This window comes from Pelodiscus sinensis, chromosome 31 (assembly GCF_049634645.1).
Source record: "Pelodiscus sinensis isolate JC-2024 chromosome 31, ASM4963464v1, whole genome shotgun sequence".
NCBI classification, from domain to species: domain Eukaryota; kingdom Metazoa; phylum Chordata; order Testudines; family Trionychidae; genus Pelodiscus; species Pelodiscus sinensis.
Genome location: NC_134741.1, coordinates 4,215,212 through 4,234,422, shown reverse-complemented (window position 1 = coordinate 4,234,422; position 19,211 = coordinate 4,215,212). Strand labels below are relative to the sequence as shown.

Here is a 19,211-nt window from a genome sequence, read left to right as displayed (position 1 = left end):
TTCCCAGAAGAGCAGACCCCCCAGGGTGGCAGTAGGGGTATCTGGCCCAGGGCTGCTCTCAGCAGAGGGGGCTGTGATCCCAGCCTGGGGCCAGGTGGGGAGAGCCACCCCAGAGAGGGGTGGGGGTGGGGGCAGATAAGAGAGGTGAAGGGGAACAGGGATGTGTGAGGTGGGGGCAGGAAGGAGAGGCAGGAGGTGCTGAAGGGAGGTTGGGGGGATCATGCCAGTCAGTGGGTGGCTGGGAGTAGGAATGCAATGGAGGGAAACTTGGGGGGGGGTCACAGGAAGGGAAAGGGGGCAGGGGACGTTGGGAGGAGACAGGGGGAGCAAGAGCAGCCTGGCTGGGGAAGGGGAGACACAGGGCAGGGTTTGTACAGAAGGAGATGGGGAAAGATACAACGGCAACTCCCCCACCACCGTGGGGCAGGAGGGGGGGGCAGAGGTGCCTGGTGGTGGCACTTGGGTACACCAACTTCTGTGCCCCAACAACATTTCTGAAGTTTATAACCAGGGTGTCACAAATGCCCTCTGCCTCTGTGGGTGCCTCTCCCTGCGCCCCTCCCTCTGCAGGCTCCAGTCCCCCCGGGGGAAGAGCTGCCCCCTCCAGGAGTCTGAGGGGAATTTCTTCTGTGAATTTTTAAGTGTAGATAACTGCAAACACTGATCTGTTAGGGACTGGTAATGGTTTATTTCCATATTTGCATATTTGTTATTTGCATAATGTATATGCAGATATGTAAATATGTTACCAGTCTGGCAAAAGCTTGTGAATGGGTTTGGCTGTCCATGGTATTAAAAAAAGGTTAGCAATCACTGGCCTGATCCATAGGGGGTGGCCAAATGCAAGGCAGGGAAAACACTAGGGCTACGTCTACACTGGCCCATTCTTTGGAAGGGGCATGCTAATTTTGAAAGTGGGAATAGGGAAATCCACGGGGTATTTAAATATCCCCTGCGGGATTTAAATAAACAAGTCCTCCACTTTTTTTCCAGCTTGCGGAAAAGCCGGAAAAAAGCGTCTAGACTGGCCCGATCCTCTGGAATAAAGCCCTATTCCGGAGGATCTCTTATTCCTACTTTGAAGGAAGAAGTTCATGGAACTTCTTCTCAGCTTGGGAAAGAGACGACTAAGGGGTGATGGGACAGGGTTTTATGTAATGATGACAGGGGTGCAGAAAACAATAAGAATTTTTATTCTCCTACTCAAGATCCTGGGTGACAGAATGAAACTGGTAAGTAACCAAATTAAAAGTGAATCAAAAGGGAGCATTTTTGCGCCCAGTGGAACTCCTTGCCAGAAGATGTTGTGAAGGTGAAATCTACAAGAAGGTCCAAAACAGAACTGGATAATTTAATGCAGGAAAGGTCAATCAATGGCATTTAACCAGGATGGACAGGGCAGGTGTCCCTAGCTGGTGTATTCTAGAAGCTGGGAATGGGCGACAGGAGGCATCACTTAATTGTCTGTTCTGAGGATTCCCACTGGGCAATGAAATCGGCTGCTGTCATTAGACAGGATCCTGGGCTAGTTGGGCAACTGGCATGGCCCCGTCTGGCTGTTCTGCTGTTCTGTTTGGTTTCTGTTCTTGTCCCCTCTGGACAATGGAAAATGGACCCGTGTCCTGAAGGGGAGAGAAAGTGGCCTGTGAAAGGCTAGTGCAGGTAAGGAAAGACCCCATGTGCAGGTGTCCCTGATGGTCTAGTGGTTAGGATTCAGCACTTTCACTGCTGAGGCCTGGGTCCAATTCAGAGTCAGAGAAACCAGCCTCACTTTTCACTTGACATCTGCCTACTCATTCATCTTACCTCATTGTTACAGCAGCTGTGACCCAAGAGGTTCACTCAGGGCCCCTTTCCCACCTCTCCCTCACTGCCAAGACAGCACCTGCCATTTTCACAAGCCCTTCAGAAGGGGCAGAGCTGGGTGACTCAAACTGCCCCTCCCCTCTCCCATGTGGGCAGCGCTGCAGGAAGCTCTGTGGCACACACAGCACTAGCCCAGCGCAGTGTCAGGTCGGCACAAGATCCATTGGTTCAGTTTGGTTGTTGAAGGCGACAACCCAGAACTGGCTCCAGCCCCCACTCAGTAACCTGGGGAAATGACCCACCAGACCTGGGCCCCTCGGAGAGGCAACGATTCTCCACTGGCCAGGGCAGAGCCTCCCTCTGACACAGTCATCGAGCCTTCTCCCCCTGGGCCTGCCTCCCCCTTCACTCAGCTCTCACTGCTCGGTGCTGCCAGGGAGGGGCCTCACTGCGAGAGCCGCCTGGGCAGGTTCCTGCCGCAGAGACACGTCCCAGAGCAGGACGGATGCTCAGACCGACACTGAGTGTTGCTCAGCACTGGGGTGAGACAGGGAAGGAAAAAAGGGTCTAACGGTGCCAGCAGCCTTTCAGAACAACCCCTGGCCCCACCACCACATCCCAGCTCTTCCCTCTGCCCTTGCTGGACTCTGCTGGGCACTGTCTGGACTCAGTCCTCCCCGGTGCCAGCCTAAGGGCTCTGGAGAAGACATGGCAGCTCCATGGGCAGAGTCCTGAGCCCCTGGCAGGGCAGGGCTCATTAAGCAATTGGGGGGGGGGCTGGGTTGCTGCACAGGTTAGGGCTGGCCTGGCCAATGACTTTTGATGGGGAACCACTCCCAGGGCTGCACTTTTCCATGCTATTAATGGAGGAGGAAGGGATCTGGGATGCAGGTTGGTGCAGACAGGAGCTTGGGGCAGAGGCCTGGGGTGCAGGAACAGTTGCAGGAGGTTGGGTTGTGACTTGGGGCAGAGGATTGGGGTGCAGGATCTGGGAGGGGTGAGGGTTCAGGATGGGGGCAGAGGGTTTGGTTTACATGGGGTACCAGTGGGTTGAGGGAAGGGAGGGGCTGGGGTGCCAGAGGCAGGCTCTGGCTGGGAGACTTACCTGACTTACTCCCGGCCAGCAGCCCAGCACATTCTCAGGCAGCTACTTCCCTGCCCCCACACAGGCTCTCAACCTCCGTTAGCCAATAAGATGAGGGGCTGCGAAAGGCCCTTGTGATGTCACTGCCACACCCACCCCTGCCCTCCAGGGCTAATGTCCTGCCCCAGGCAGCCCCTTTGCATGGCCGAGCTGCTCCCAGGGGTGAAAGTGACACATTTCTTACAGGGACTGTTCTATTGGGCACCACCCCTTGGGCAGGGGAAGGCTCAAGGCAGGAAGTTGGGGGAGGGGTTGTGATAGGACAGTACCTGTAAGAAATTAAAGTGTGGAGTGGAGTGTGGGAGGCTCAAGGTAAGTACTTGGGGAGCTTGTCAGTGGGGTGTGGGGCTCAGGGCAGGGGTGAGGATGTGGGAGGATATGGGAATCAGGGTACAGGATTAGGGATGTGGGGGTGCTTGGGGCTGGGACTGTGTGTGTGTGTTGAGGGGATCAATGGGACTAGATTCCCAGCTCCCTCTGCTCTGGGCTCCCTGAGGCCCTTTAACACACAAGGGCTTTCTCTGCAGTGCACTGAGGAGAGGAACCCCTGAGCCAGTGATGCCGCTTTGCCCAGGTTGGCAGGGACAGGAAGCAGGCTGGGTGCCCAGTAACCCCAGACAGATGTGCACATGTGCATGTGAGCAGCAGCTGTTGTGGGGCTCTAGAAATCTCCCCCTAGATCTAATTCCCCACGTGCCAGGCACCAGTCAAAGCCAGGGCTCCGGGGTCTCAAGCAGCACACTGCAGGGGGCGGATACATGTCTATTTGAGGCAGGTTCCTCACTCCCACATCCCAGACACGTGCTGTGGCACAAAGACCAATGGTCCCTGCACAAAGTGTGTCCCAGAGATAAGCGTTAGCCCCGGGAACAAGCATCGCCCTGCAGAAGAGACACCCCTGGTATGGAGCCAACAAGCCCAGGAGACACCTAGCTCAGGATCCCCAGGTGCACTGACACAGACTCCCTGGCACAGGAGAATCCCAGGCGTCAGTTCTGCCGGCCAGAGTTTTCTCCTCTTCTGTTTCTTGTCAGCTCCCTGCAAAACACCTCACAACGTTAGATGAGGGTGAGTGGGGATAAACCCAGCTGGGCTGTAGAGCGGCTGTTAGATGGGGAAAGAGAGGTGCTCCTGCCGCCTCCCCGAGCAACTCACACATATAAGAAAACTGCCATTAGAAGTCTCTACATAGGTGTCAGGATGGCCGAGTGGTCTAAGGCGCCAGATTCAAGGGCCTGTCTTTCCCTTAGTTGGGTGTTCTGGTCTCCAAATGGAGGTGTGGGTTCAAATCCCACTCCTGACACATCATCTCTTTTATATCTATGTCTAGAGAGCTGACCTCATTTCCCCATTTCTCCTGACATTGTAGGAGCCCTTGCTCCTCCCACATGCTCATGAAAGCATTTCTCTGAGGCTGCATCTACACAGCAGCGTTCCTTGGGCATAAAGGCCATTATACTGCAATAACAATGGGAGTGTCTACACAGCAATTCCATTATTCCGACGTCTGTAACGCTCCATCCAGACCAGTGGTCTGAGGAGCCAGGCAAAGACAAAGCAAAGTGCCAGCCACTTCCTGCTCAGCCCAGCAGGGTCTGTGTGTGGCCCCCAGACCTTTTGTTTGCCTTTCCCCAGGTGCAGGGGCCCAGATTCAGCAACACTCACAGGCCCCACAGAAGGAGGCTGGTTTGCTGCTTCACCCCACGGCCCAGCAACGAGCCCCCAGACTCGCCCTATGCTCGGGGAGTCAGGTTTGCCGTGTGCATTGTGTGGGGGCAGGTAACATCAGGCCTGGGCGCTGGGATTATTTACCAGTTTCCCTGGGGGCCCTGCTGTTTTCACAGCACAAATATCTTTCCCATACCCCCTGAGTCGTCCCTTTCCCAAGCGGAGAAGAAGAAGTTCCCTGAACTCCTGGGAGCTGCTGTTCCAAAGAAGAGGCATTTCCCGTGGAAAAGATGGCCAAGCCAATGCCCTACACAGAGCCCCAGAAAATACCAATGGACACTGGGCACTTGTAAAGCTCCCTCTCGAGCAGCGCTACAGAATGGATCCGGCTGGCCATTGGGCTGACTAACGCCGTCAACAGACGAGTCCCCGTGAGACTTCTCAGCCCAAGTGCAGAGACTGTGGAGTCTCCCGCTCCCAGCCCAGTGGCAGAGGGGCAGCGCCCTGAGGAGGCGGGTCCCGAGGCAGCAGAGACCTTTGAAGGGAACGGAGACGTAAGGTCAGAAGGAAGGAGAACAAGTCACCTCTTCCCCGGTGAGATGTGGTGAGAAACTACCAGATCCGGTGCAAGCTGAGCTCCAAGGGCTGGTTCCTGCCTGGTGGCTCTTTGCAGGGCCTGGCTTGAGAAGCGCCAAGGAGCCGTGTGTGGCCAGGAGAAAGGGTGCAGAAGGAACGTGGATAAAGGAGCAGGGTGGGGGAGCAGGAACAAAGCAAGCAGGGGGTGCTGGGTGAGAAGAAAGCGAGGGGAATGGGATGGCTGGTGTCTGGGCATGAGGTGGGACATTATGTGGCTTTGTATCCACTTGCCCCAAAGGTGACAGCCACACTACCCCACAGGTGCACAGCCACAGTAGTGGCAATTCGAGGGTGGGCCCTGGACTGCGTGGCCGCAATGACCTGGTCTCAGGCAAGGCACCACTGAGAAGTCTTAGGCCCCCCCTCCGCGTCCTCCTATCTCAGCCTAACCTCCTAAGCTGTCTCCCACATGCTCCTGAAAACCAGAACACATGCTGCCAAACCCTGCACCAAGTGGCAGGCCCTGGAACTGCCTTGTGGGCACCCAGGGGAACTGCAATAAAAGAAGACCCTCTGTTTCTGCCTGGCTTTGAACTAGGAATCTGTTGTGTGTTAGGCAAACGTGATAACCATTACACCACAGAAACACACATAAAAATATTTTCTGCTACTGCACTTAAACTTGGGCAAATATTCGGTTGCTAACCCTTTGGCCAACAGAGATTGCTGCAGGGCAAAGGTATTCTCTGTTGTCTATTTTGTGCCCTCAGGAAGGGACCAAACTGAAGGAGGCCAGGCCCCCACCTGGGGACTCCAACCTAGACCCTGAGACCAAGGGGTTTACAAGCCAGAAAATCAAAGTTTGCTGCATTTCTCCCTCCCACAACCCTGCAGAACCTCAAAGGTGACTCTACAGTCCCAGCGGCTGGGGGAGATGTGCATGTCAGAGCCTCTGCCCACTGAGCTGTAGCTTTCTGTGCCCAGGGAGCCAGACACCGCCAGGGTGGGAAGGCAGGAGGGAAATGGGGAATGAATGAACTTTGTGAGACAATGGTGTTGTCTGGGACCATACAGTAGAACAATTTAGAGCTGGCTAAAGCACTTGACTAATAAACAGCCTTTGCTCACATTTACTTATGCCCTTCTGGGACACAGAAGAGGCCTCCCCTGGCCACCCATGGAACTGCTGGTTCAGGAAAAGGCTGAGTGGAGAAGAAGGAAACCACAAGCCCCAAGACACTTCTCCCCCCACCAGGTGAGAAGCTCCTCCTGACACCCACAGACCCTGACTCTCCATGGCTGCAGGAGGTGAAGAGGTTGCACCCTCATGGCCCTGACCCACTCAGGAAGTCACAAGGATGCGTGGAGCTGGCTTTTCTGTCTCACCAAGTGCAGTCAGAGCCCTGCCTGCCAGCACCAGTCACAGCAGTAGCTCCAGGTTTGTGGTTTCTTTCTTCCCAAGACTCCCCCAATCAGCCTTTTCCTGAGCCAGCAGTTCCATTGGTGGCCAGGGGAGGTCTCTTCTGTGTCCTAGAAAGGCACCACTGGGACTTGAACCCAGGATCTCCTGTTTATGAAGTAGGTGCTTTTGCCAACTGAGCCATAGTACCTTCCTCCAAAGTCTTTTAAAAATGGCTCTTTATGTTTCCACACAACACTTTTGACTCCCAAAGTGCAGCCGTTCCCCATTCCCCACAGCCATCGAGCCCAGGCAGTGTCTGGCCCCCTGGGCACAGAAAGCTACAGTTCAATGGGCAGGGATGCTGTAGCAGGAAGGGCTGCTCAGCAGGGATAGGGTTCACCTGTCGAGGAAGGGAAGAGTATTTGGGTGCAGACTGGCTAACCTAGTGAGGAGGCTTTAAACTAGGTTTGATGGGGGCAGGTGACCAAAGCCCACAGGTAAGTGAACAACATGGACACCTGGGAGATGGGCCAGAAATGGGAGAGAGCAGGGGCTGTAACAGCAGAGATAAAGGAGCGTCATGGTACCACTGGGAAGCAAAATCTAATCTGTGTCTTAGGGTGTGTCTAGACTACCTAGTTTTGTCGACAAAAGTGGACTTTTGTCGACAAAACTATACCAGCGACAACACTAATGCTGAGTTCTGTCGACATAACGTCGACAGAAGTCAGCAGTTTTGTCGACGCTGGTATACCTCATTTTACGAGGCATAACGCCTTCTGTCGACAGAACTCTGTCGACAGAAGGTGTTATTGCCTGTAACGTTGCGTCCAGACTATGGAGTTCTGTCGACAAAGCAGCTTGCTTTGTTGACAGAACTCAATGTGTCTGGACGCTCTTTGTCGACGGAAGTTTTGTCGACAGTATCTGTCGACAAAACTTCCGTCGACAAAACGCGGTAGTCTAGACGTACCCTTAGATGCTGGTATAGACACACAGGACTATGGGTAATAAGCAGGAAGTTGGTATCACAGGGACTTGGTGGGATAATACACTTTATTGGAATATTGGCACAGAAGGGTATAGCTTGCTTGGGAAGGACTGGCAGGAAAAAGGGAGGAGGAGTTTCCTTAGATATGAAACATGCGAACACTTGGCCTGAGGTGGAGATGGACACAGGAGACTTGTCAGGAGTCTCTGGGTGAGGTTAAAGGGGTAAAACCCCAGGGTGATGTCACACTAGGCGTCTATTCCAGACACCTTCCCAGGCAGAAGAGGTGCCTGAGGCTTTTTTAACAATTAACAAAATCATCCAAAGTGCAGCTGGTTTCACACACACTCAGCCTCACCCATAGCTGGGAGGCAGTTTGCAGGGAGCTGAAAAGAAACAGAAGAGGGGAAACTGGAGCCTGCAGAACCAAGTCTTGGGATTGCCATGCTGCAAAGCAGAGAGTCATAGAATCATAGAACCGTAGAGCTGGAAGAGACCTTAGAAGGCCATCAAGTCCAGCCCCCTGCTCTAGAGAATGGAGATATCAAGTTCAGCACTCTCTGTGGTGCAATGGAAAACATGTTGGACTTTTAAGCTGCAATAGTTAATGTGAACCTAGCAAGTCATTTGAAGATTGTGGGTTCAAGTCCCATGAGTGTCATGTTAGCTGCTTTCTCATTTCCAGGGCACCTTTTACAGACCAGGCAATCTTTAGGGTGAAACTGGGGTGGGGTTGAGTTCAGACAGTTCCCAACAGACCCCAGTGAGGGTGAAGGGAAGGGCTGGTTCTTGGGGTTGGGGCTGGGGGTTGTTCTGAAAGGCTGCAGGTGCCGTTAGACCGTTTTGTCCCTCCCTGTCTCTACTAGTGCTGAGCAACACTCAGGCTGGCTACGTCTACACTGGCCCCTTTTCCGGAAGGGGCATGTAAATTTCACCAGTCGTCGTAGGGAAATCCGCGGGGGATTTAAATATCCCCCGCGGCATTTAAATAAAAATGTCCGCCGCTTTTTTCCGGCTTTTAAAAAAGCCGGAAAAGAGCGTCTACACTGGCCCCGATCCTCCGGAAAAAGTGCCCTTTTCTGGAGGGTCTTATTCCTACTTTGAACCCTTAGGCTGTGTCTACACTGGCCCCTAGAAACAGAACAGCCATTCAAATCAGGTAAGTCAGGATAGGGAAATCCGCAGGGGATTTAAATATCCCCCGCGGATTTAAATAAACATATCCGCCGCTTTTTTTCCGGCTTGGGGAAAAGCCGGGAAAAAAGCGTCTAGACTGGCGCGATCCTCCAGAATAAAGCCCTTTTCCAGAGGATCTCTTATTCCTACCTGTGTAGACACAGCCTTAATGCAGAGCTACTCAACTTTGGGATCCCTGGCAGCTATAATCAATGGCATTTAACTACGATGGACAGGGCAGGTGTCCCTAGCTGGTGTATTCCAGAAGCTGGGAATGGGTGACGGGAGGGATCATTTAATAACTGTCTGTGTGAGGATTCCCTCGGGACAATGAAATTGGCTGCTGTTGTGAGACAGGATCCTGGGCTAGTTTGGCAACTGGCATGGCCCCGTCTGGCTGTTCTGATGTTCTGTTTGGTTTCTGTTCTTGTCCCCACTGGCCAATGGAAAATGGAGCCTTGTCCTGAAGGGGACAGAAAGTGGCCTGTGAAAGGTTAGGGTAGTTAAGGAGAGACCCATGTTTATGTGTCCCTGATGGTCTAGTGGCTAGGATTCAGCACTTTCACTGCTGAGGCCTGAGTTTGATTCCCAGTGAGGGAAACCAGCCTCATCTGTATTAATGAAATCTGCCGAGTCTTTGCCCTTTTCCATCACAGGGAGGGCCAGTGGGCTAAGGGAAGGGAGGGGCTGGGGTGCCAGAGGCAGGCTCTGGCTGGGAGACACTCCCAGCAGCCAAACACATTTCTCAGGCAGCCCCTTCCCTGGGCAGGGGGTACAGGGGGTACAGCTCATACCCCTGGGTAAATAAGAGCTTGTGGGGACTGGCCAGGGCTTCAGGCAGGCAGCTCCCATTGGCCACAAACAAGCCTGGAGCAGGGACCAGACATGAAGCCTTTTCCTCTACAGCTGAGAGACACAAAGGGCCCAGCAGCCCCTTCTCTCAGCTGTGCGTGGGGGCAGGGCGAGCAGGGAATCTGCCTGAGGCTTCTTGCTGCCATGTTGGGTGGCTTCATGGGCTGGATCCAGCCCGCTGGCCTGTATTGCCCAGGCCTGGCGTAGAGGGAACCTTGGCTCTGGGCTGTGGGGGAGGGGCGCTGTGGAAAGGCCAGTCTGGCCTTCCTGGGCAGGGCATGACGACATGCGGCAAAACATCCTGGACAGAGAATTACAGGCCAGAGAAGCCTTTTGCAACAGCCAAAGTAGCTCAATGGGGAGAGCGTTAGACTGAAGCTCTAAAGGTCCCTGGTACCATCCCAGGCTTTGGCAGGTGCTAATAGGGGCTAATAACTTGAAGTTGATTGGTTTGCTTAGAGCTGTCATCCCAAGCTGCCCTGCAGGAGGAAAGGGGAGCTGAGCTGCAGCCTGGGACTCTTCCTGCTTTCCCCTGGCCCTGGGCCCCTATCTGGGCAGGTACAAGGGCTACAGTTGGGGGGAAAACAGGTGACGCCACAAGAAACACTCCCTGTTGGCCTGGCTGGAACATGGCACCACATGAGCATGTTGTTAACACCCATGTGCCCCCTCCCTGGCCTCAGGGCCACTAGAGATGTCCAGCAGCTCTGCCCTTGCACCCTGGGGCTGTCTGTCTGGGCCATGCACTCAGACACACTGGCCCCTCCCTTTCTAGGACAGGGCTCCTGTTGTTCCTTGCTTTACTCAGCCTGGGAGTTGGGCTTATCCCCAAGCAGCAGGGGCTGTGTTTACCTGGGGAGCCACAAATAGCAGCAGAACCCCCTGTTCCCACTTTTTGCTTGGCTTTGAACCAGGAGCCTTTTGCACAGTAAGCAAACACGATAACCACCACCCCACATAAACATTCTTGTCAGTTTTTTTCAGTACATAAACTTGGACAAATATTCTGTTACTAATTCTTTGCCCAAGGCAGAGCAAGAGCAGGGAACAAGACCCCCCCCCCCCCCAATACTTCTCTAGACCCTTTGCTCCCAACACGGGGAGGGGTGGGAGGGGGCTGTGCACCTCGGGAGGAGTGACCCACATCATATCCCCAACATTTCTGCCCTTCATGGATGGATCTTTGCGGGCAGGCCCAGACGCTCCATCCTCTCACTCAGCTCCTATCACACACTAGAGCAGGGCAGCACCATGGGGTAGGGCTGAGCCATGGGGTGCTGGGCAAGGGGCAGAGGCTGCAGGAGCTGAGAGTTTCCCTAGAGCTCAGGGACCCATAATGAGGCACCATGCCCCGTGTCTCTCTCGGAAAGGCGCAGAAAGGGATTGACGGGGGATGGGGAGAGTAGCTCAGGGTTGTGCAGCTTGTTGTCTGCTTAGGGGTGTGGTCAAAACACAGACCTCACTGTGAGCAGGATTTGAACCTGCGCAGGGAAACCCTATTGGATTTCGAGTCCAACACCTTAACCACTCGGCCATCACAGCTATGAAGTGAGTAGTGCCCCAGGGCCAGGGAAACTGGTAACTAATCCCAGTGCCCAGACCTGACATCACCTCCCCCACCGAATTCACACAGCAAACCTGGCTCCCCGAGAACAGGGGGAGCCTGGGGGCTCATTGCTGGGCCATGGAGTGACGCATCAAACCAGCCCCCTCCTGTGGGCCTGTGAGTGTTGCTGTCCCTGCTGTACAGACAGGGCCATAGATTCACTGGTCTCATTAGCATCCCTTTTCCAGAAAAGGGTGCCAACGTAGACACAGCCAGCCTGTGTGTGTGTGAGTGTAGGAGTGACATATATATATATATCATATGCATATCATAAGTATTGATTATTCTATGTGTGTTCAGTAAATGTGGCGTGTTGCCTTATCCCTCTGAAAAAGATCCTTAGTACTTCTTTTAAGTACAACACTTGCTGCCTGTCTACACTGGTGGGGAGTTCTTGCGCAAGGACACTGACGTTCTAATGTGTGAAATCAGTGCTTCTTGCACAAGAACTATGATGCTCCCACTCAGAAATAAGCCCTCTTGTGCAACTGTTCTTGCGCAAGAGGCCAGTGTAGACAGGCAACATGAATTTCTTGTGCAAGAAAGCCCTGTTGTTAAAATGGCCATCAGAGCTTTCTTGCACAAGAGAGTGTCTACACTGGCATGGATGCTCTTGTGCAAAAACACACATCTCTTGCGCAAAGGTACATGCCAGTGTAGATGCTCTTGTCTGGAAGAGTTTGTGCAGAAGAACTCTTCCGCAAAAGCGTTCTTGCGGAAAATCATGCCAGTGTAGACGTAGCCACAGGGGAGAGAACGCTCATGCAGTGTAGATGCTCTGCAAGTTTTGAGGCAAGAACAGGTGTTCTTGTTCAAAAAGCCTGCAGTGTAGACATGGCCTTGGAGCATCTGCACTATGGCTGTGTCTAGACTGGCCACTTATTCCGGAAATCAGCCGCTTTTCCGGAAAAACTTGCCAGCTCCAGCTGTCTACACTGGCCGCTTGAATTTCCGCAAAAGCACTGACTTCCTACTGTAAGAAATCAGTGCTTTTTGCGGAAATACTATGATGCTCCCGTTTGGGCAAAAGTCCCTTTTCCGCAAAACTTTTGTGCAAAAGGGCCAGTGTAGACAGATGAGATTTATTTTCTGCAAAAAAGCCCCAATCGCGAAAATGGCGATCGGGGCTTTTTTGCGCAAAAGCGCGTCTAGATTGGCCAGGGACGCTTTTCTGCAAAAAGTGCTTTTGCGCAAAAGCGTCCATGCCAATCTAGATGCTCTGTTCCAAAAATGGTTTTAATGGAAACCTTTTCCATTAAAAGCATTTCCGGAAAATCATGCCAGTCTAGACACAGCCTATGAGCGTGTTTTTGCACAAGTAAATTTACAGCTCATCAGAAGAGAGGGCTTTTTGTGCAAGAGTTATTCCTCTTTCTATGAGGAATAAGCCTTTTTGCACAAGAGCTCTGACTTTTTCCAGGAAAACGACCAAGTATTGCTCTGTCATCACTGAAAGATGTTATGGCAGCTGTGACCCAACAGGTTACTTAGAGTTCCCTTCCCAGCCTCTCCCTCCCCACCTGCAGGAAGCTCTGTGGCGCACTCAGCACTAGCCCAGCTAGTTGTTGAAGGAGACAACCCAGAACTGGCTCCAGCCCCCACTCAGTAACCTGGGGAAATGACCCACCAGGCCTGGGCACCTCGGAGAGGCAACAATTCCTCACTGGCCAGGGCAGAGCCTCCCTCTCACACAGTCATGGAGCCTTCTCCCCCTGGTCCTGCTTCCCCCTTCACTCAGCTCTCACTGCTCGGTGCTGCCAGGGAGGGGCCTCACTGCTTGTCAGTGTTCCCGCTCCAGGAGCAGGGTGAGTTTCGTCTTGTGAACCAATATTGAGTTTGTGGGCGCCTGTTCGGGGGTGAGCCCCCACAGCGTCTGCCAGTTACTGACAAATATCTTAGCTACATGTTATGGGAGAAAGACACTACCCCAAGGGATAATTAACACCTGGCTGCAGCTAGTATCTGTCTCCCCCAGGGCCACTAGGGAACAGATGAGGGACAAGGCGTGAAGCAGATCCAAGGGGCTGGCTAAACCCAGTGTGAGAAGCACATGGAAAAAGACCCAAAAGCAGGTGAGAGAACAGCATGAAAACATCAGGATCAGGACCATAGTAGCACATGTAAAACCAGGAACTCAAGAAAAGCCAGAACAGGATGATAAAGTGAAATCCCTGCTCCTTTCAACTTCAAACCTAATTTAGAACTTTTTGACAGTAGCCAAGCACTCACCCTGTGCTCTCTTCCTCCAGCTTCCCAACAGGAAAAAAGGAACAATCACCAACAGCAGACAGTAATTACATTAAAACAACACTGTCTGCTTGCTTCATGCTCAGAAGAGAACATTGTGATTCATTCTCATAGCTAGTAAGACCAACCACTTTCAAGTACATTTTTCTAGCTACCAACTTTAAAAACAATCTGTGAAAGTACAGTCTTAGTAGGTCCCTGCTCACTACACACCCAAACTCATGTGCATTCACTTTCTCCTCATGAGGAATGTTTTCACACAACACTTAGAAAATTAAAGAACAGAAATAATCTCAGCAAAATGCTTGTCCCATTCAAACACACTCCACCAGGTTTAGAAATCTGCATATTAGAATATGCTCCCTGTCCCTGTTTACAGAAACACGCCTCCTAATTAGCATGTGGAGCACCTGGCAGCCAATCAAAATCTCCTGCTGTTTCTTCCTGAAACTGCAGATCCTGGGGCTCCTCTAAGTCAGTGGTAACAAACTGCCAGTCTGCAGACCAGCAAGGGGCCAGGAACCCCTGCCTGCCGGGCAGAGCTGGAAAATAACTAAGTAGAAATACTTGCTCACACTACTCAAGACCTTTTTTGGTTGTTTGTACTTTACTCAAGTAATTTATTTTTGTCACACTTTGATTTTTATTCAAGTTATTTTATTTTTTTAGACAATATTGTACTTTTTACTCCACTCCCATTTCCAGAGGCTCTGGGTTGCTCACGACTTGCATCGTTCTGATTTGCTAAAGCCCAGCTGCATGTGCAAGCACCAGTCATCCAAGAAATAGCCAATCCACAAGCACAATGCCCCTGCCAAGGAAGAAGCCTTTTAATAGCTGCTCCAACACCTTGTCATTCAAACCCAGTATCCCTGCAGGCCCTGCCAGCCTGAAACCTGAGCGAGTAGGGCAGCTGCCCAGGGCTCCGTGCTGAGGGGGTGATATGAGCAGTCTCATGTGACCTTACCTGGGGCCAGGCAACAAAACAGGAGGGAACCCAGCAGCCGGGGTCAGGGGGGACAGAGACACTTACTTGTGTCGGGTGAATCCTCTGCTCTTGGGAGTAGCAGGAGGATGGGTGGGTTCCTGGGGCGGGGACTCCCCATTCTCCCTGGGACAGAGGCCCCTATCGAAGCCCTGTGGGGGGGGGGGGGCAGGCTGCGCTGGAAGACGCTGGGGGTGGGCGGCTGAGGGGGGGTGGGGATTGAAGAAGCGTCTGTGTGGGCACTTGGGCAGCCAGCTTGCCAGTGAGCAGCAGAGCACATGGGCCCATCGCCCCCCAGCCAAGCCCCCCAGCTGCTCTCCCAGGGCCGTGCCCGACCAGCCTGCACTGCTGCCAGCCCGGGCTCAGCCCTGCAGCGACCTGCCCAGCTGCCTCCCTGCCAGGGTCTGCAGACGTGTCTGCTGGAGTAGAGAGGAGGGACGTGTCTGCCCAGCCATTGTGAGGGGTGAGCCTTTGGGACAGAGAATTTCTGTCCCATCTCCTTGTTTCTTGTCTGGCTCCAGTGGCCTAATGGACAAGGCACTAGTCTCTGGAGCAAAGGGTTGTGGGTTCAAGTCCCACCTGGGGTATAGAACTGTGACCTTCTGAGGGTTGATTGGAAGCTTTGGCTTGCTTTTTTCCCCATGAGAAATGGTTCCCCAAGAAATGCCACATCCCATAGGACAGCAGCTGTCTAGTCCCACCAACTCCAGGAGTGACTCAGACAGAGCGAGGGGGCTGGAGCAGAGCAGGGTCTGTCTGGTGACAGGGCAGATGCTCAGTAGGTGCAAGGGGGGAGCTACTTTGGCCTGGCCCTTTTACAAAGCCCTTGAGCATGGGGCTGGCATTGGGGGAAAGTTCCCTCAGCGATAGGATGAGGGGGCTGTGCTGGGCTAGCAAGGCGCCATTCTCCCTGCTCTTGCCCCCAGAAGACATGGCTGCCAGGCCTCTGTGTGGGCAGACTGGAAGTTGCTGCAGCCGCACAGGGGCAGGAGGCCCCACTGATGTGGGGGGAGGCAGCCCCACCAGCAGGCACAAGGCTGGGCCAGCATATGGAGGGAGGTGTTGGACTGCATTTCCCTGCTGACATGGAGCTGAGTTGCCAGGTGTCCAGTTTTGAACTAGACAGTCCAGTATTTGAGCTTTCTGTTCAGGAAACAAACTGAGAAAATAGAAATGGAAATGTCCAGTATTTTCTAAATAATAACAATAATGTCAATTGTGATGTCATGTCAAGTGTGTCCGGTATTTTTGTAGAAACCATCTGGCAGCCCTACATGGAGCCCAGGTGACAGGACACCTCCTAGTACTCACTGCTGCTAGCAACACCCTCACACCACTCCTCACTGCTCTTTTCTAACAGGTGTAAGTCCTCTTGTGCAAGAGGGCAGTGTGGATGCAGGACAAGGGTTTCTTGCCCTATAGCTGTCCCAGGCCCCCTTCCAAAGCTCAGCTGGCAGAGCAGAGGCCTGTGGCTGGGGATCAGCAAAGGCCCTTAATTTGCTTTTTTTTTTTTAAATAATGGAGATTGCCTATCTCCTAGAACTGGAAGGGACCTTGAAAGGTCATCAAGTCCTGTCCCCTGACTTCTCAGCAGGACCAAGTACCACCCCTGATGAATTTTTGCCCCAAATGGCCTCTACAAGGATTGAACTCACAACACCAGGTTTAACAGGCCAATGCTCAAACCACTGAGCTATCCCTCTCCGAACATCTCTGTAGTCATCATGGGGCTTGAATCCATGACCTTATCATTATTAACACGAGGCTCTAACCAACTGAGCTAGTTGGGCTGCTAATTCAACTCCACCTGAAAGGAGAGATTCTTCTTCCTACCCCTGCCTGCAGGCCCGGCCTTAGGACCAGGCGGCTGCCTTGGGTCTGTCCCTTTGGGGCCTGGGGCTACAATTGCCAAAAAGGTTTTGGGTTCCAGCTGCCAATCTAACGTCTTAGGCTGCGCAGACCTCAAGACAGGGCAGGAGCTAGAGGGGAACGGTGAACGGCTGCACTTTGGAATGGGAACATGTTCTCTGGAACCATAAAGTAGAACAGTTTGAGGGTTGTTTTGAAGGAGGGCACCATGGCTTAGTTGGATAAAGCAGCTGTCGTGTAAGCAGAAGATCCTGGGCTCAACTCCCAGTGGTGCCTTGTGGTGAGGCCCATGTGTCTCTTCTTTCCACCATATCCCAACACATATCTGGAGTAAGTTTTACTGTTTGCTGGTGTCCTAACAGTGGAAGTAGGATAGCAGCAAAGAGCAGGCGCAGTGTGTACTGGTGCAGGTGCCCTGTGGGTTTGATTTAGAGAGTCTTATCTAGACTTGCTAAATCAAACTCTGGGAGATGGATTGCAGCAGAAATCTCCACCTGAGTGAAGACATGGCCGAATGGTGCAATTAGTTAGATGCTGACCACAGCCAGTCTGAGCCATTCTAGTGCTCCGGGAATGTGGCACTGCCCCCCGGCTCATGGTGCATGTGCAGCTCCACCCTGGGTGCACAGTGCATATACAGCCCCTCCCCCTCCATGCATGGAGTTTGTGGTGGCAGGATGCTCTTGTGCTGCACAGCCTGGCCCTGCCACCACCGCTGGCGTGCAACCCAGGGTCCCCTGGGGCAGGCCATGCAGAGCCCCACAGCTGCATGGGGAAGGGCACTGCTGACAGGTGCTGTGGAGGTTAATGCAGCCCCAGGGAACTGCTGCAGCCTGCCAGGAGCCAGGCAGGCAGTGCCAGAGGGCAGCTGCCCCACTAGCTCAACCCTTAATCCAGTCCTGATGCCAACAGTAACAGCCCCACTGCTGGTAACTCACAGAGGCCTTTGCTGCCCGAGGAAGAGGTGTGGGCAAAACACAGACCACACTGTGAGCAGGATTTGAACCTGCGCAGGGAAACCCTATTGGATTTCTAGTCCAACGCCTTAACCACTCGGCCATCACAGCTGTGCACAAAGGGGATCCAGGGAAACTGGTAAATAATTCCAGTGCACAGCCCTAATGTCACCTGCCACAGAGTTCACACATCAAACCATTGCAACAGCTGTGCAGAGGAGTCCCGACCGTTCTGCTCTTAGGCTGCCTTAAAGGTGAGTTCTGCTTCAAGGTCTTCCCTCCTCCTTCTTGGTCTTCCTTTACCTTTTCCTTCCTCTTCTCTTCTCCCCTTTTCTTCTTCTTGCTGGTCTCCTTCTTGGACCCCAGTTTATAAAGAGAAATTCAAGTACCGCTTAGTTCTACCTTAACCAATTATTTAGTATAATTTCACTATCCAGTCGGCTAAGATCGAGCGCTTCCAGCCTCTTGGAGAGCCATGTCACAGGCACAAGCCCCCGGAGACCCCTCTGGCCCTTCCAGGGACACATCGCAGGACCAAGCAAGTGGCAGCAAGTGCCGGGCACTGTCATGGTCTGGGCCAGAGATAAAGCTGTGGTCCGAGGTGGAGTCTCTGCAGGCCCAGCAGTCCAGGTGGAGGAATGCGGATATTTAGGGCCAAATGGCTGATGGCCTTGCAAAGAAAGGCCTCCTCCACCCACCTCAGACCAAGTCAGAGCCAAGGTCAAGGAATTGCGGCAGGGGTATGTGAGGGCCCGTGAGCATAGCTCCTGCACTGGGGAAGCACCTTAGCACTGTGCATACTGTGAGGAACTGGACCAAGTCCTGGGGATTGAGGAACCCCTGTCTCCAGGGACAGGTGTGGAGTCTGGGATGGAGACACCTGGGCAGCAGCAGCCTCAACGTCAGCACGATAAACCAGATGACCAGCAGCTCCAGGATGAGGAGAAGGAGGATTCCAGGAATGTTGTGACCCTCACCCTAGAACCGGTCCCCCAGATGCAGGAGGCCTCCCAAATGTCTTCGGGCACCGGGGAGGGAACATCAGGTGAGTGTTGTGAGGTTGCAACACACACAGGGCAGGCGGGAGCACAGGGGATGATGCGCTATCGTGACGCGTCATGCTGATTGTAGGTGGGGGGACACCACACATGTCTGACCCTATAGAGGGCCGTCCTCCCCCCGCCATGTGTGCAAGACACCACCTGCTCCTGCAGACAGTGCTGCCAGTGGCTAATTTCCTAACACTGGATGCAAACAAGTGTAATGGGGGTGTAGCTCATTGGTAAAGTGTTTGACTGCAGGCAAAGTAGTTTCTTGTTCAACTCCAAGTGCCCCCTGAAAAGGTTAATCAACTTCCTTGAAACAGTTGCATCATGTTCTGGATTTCTGCTGTGCCGAGATTCCTAAAATTACTACAAATCCCTAATGTGTTCCTGTGTCAATGCATGTAAACCAGGCAAACCCCTCTCAACTGAAACAAGTTCAAATCTGCTGTGTGTCTGGTTTCTATTCCCATCAATTCAGCAAGGGTGTGATCTGAAGGTCCTTGGTCTACCAATGCAGAACAACAAGAATCACACCCAGAGGGGGAGGATTGGCCACAATCAATCTTCTGGAGTTTGATTTAGCAAGTCCAACTAAGACTCACTAAATCAAATTCAGAGGGTACCCCACCAGTTTCCAGTATGTCTGCTCTTTGCTCCCTTTGGGTTCCTGCAGTAGGGACTATTCTCGCTTCGTAGGGTATGTTTATAGGGGTATGTTTACACTTGCACCCTCTTTCCAAAAAGGGATACAAATGTAAAGATTGAAAACTGTAAATGAAGCCACCAGGGACACATACAATGGGCCTGCAAAAAAATGAAACAGCTGAGCACTTTGCAGACAACAGGCTATAGCCCGGCTGGGAGAGGCTCCATCATTCACAGACTCT

General features: G+C 52.9%; 5 non-coding genes across 5 annotated transcripts; 2 read left to right on the top strand and 3 right to left on the bottom strand.

The window, feature by feature from the left end:
- The first annotated feature begins 4,144 nt into the window (after positions 1-4,144).
- On the top strand, positions 4,145-4,253 carry TRNAL-CAA (transfer RNA leucine (anticodon CAA)). Its single transcript has 2 exons — positions 4,145-4,182; positions 4,208-4,253. It is a non-coding gene; the product is annotated as a tRNA-Leu (tRNA).
- Positions 4,254-9,956: 5,703 nt separating this feature from the next.
- TRNAF-GAA (transfer RNA phenylalanine (anticodon GAA)) lies at positions 9,957-10,029 on the top strand. Its single transcript has one exon. It is a non-coding gene; the product is annotated as a tRNA-Phe (tRNA).
- Positions 10,030-11,075: 1,046 nt separating this feature from the next.
- On the bottom strand, positions 11,076-11,157 carry TRNAS-CGA (transfer RNA serine (anticodon CGA)). The gene has a single exon. It is a non-coding gene; the product is annotated as a tRNA-Ser (tRNA).
- A 2,284-nt stretch (positions 11,158-13,441) lies between these two features.
- Positions 13,442-13,657, bottom strand: LOC142821677 (small nucleolar RNA U3). Its single transcript, XR_012898365.1, has one exon. It is a non-coding gene; the product is annotated as a small nucleolar RNA U3 (small nucleolar RNA).
- A 3,650-nt stretch (positions 13,658-17,307) lies between these two features.
- On the bottom strand, positions 17,308-17,389 carry TRNAS-AGA (transfer RNA serine (anticodon AGA)). The gene has a single exon. It is a non-coding gene; the product is annotated as a tRNA-Ser (tRNA).
- Positions 17,390-19,211: the final 1,822 nt, after the last annotated feature.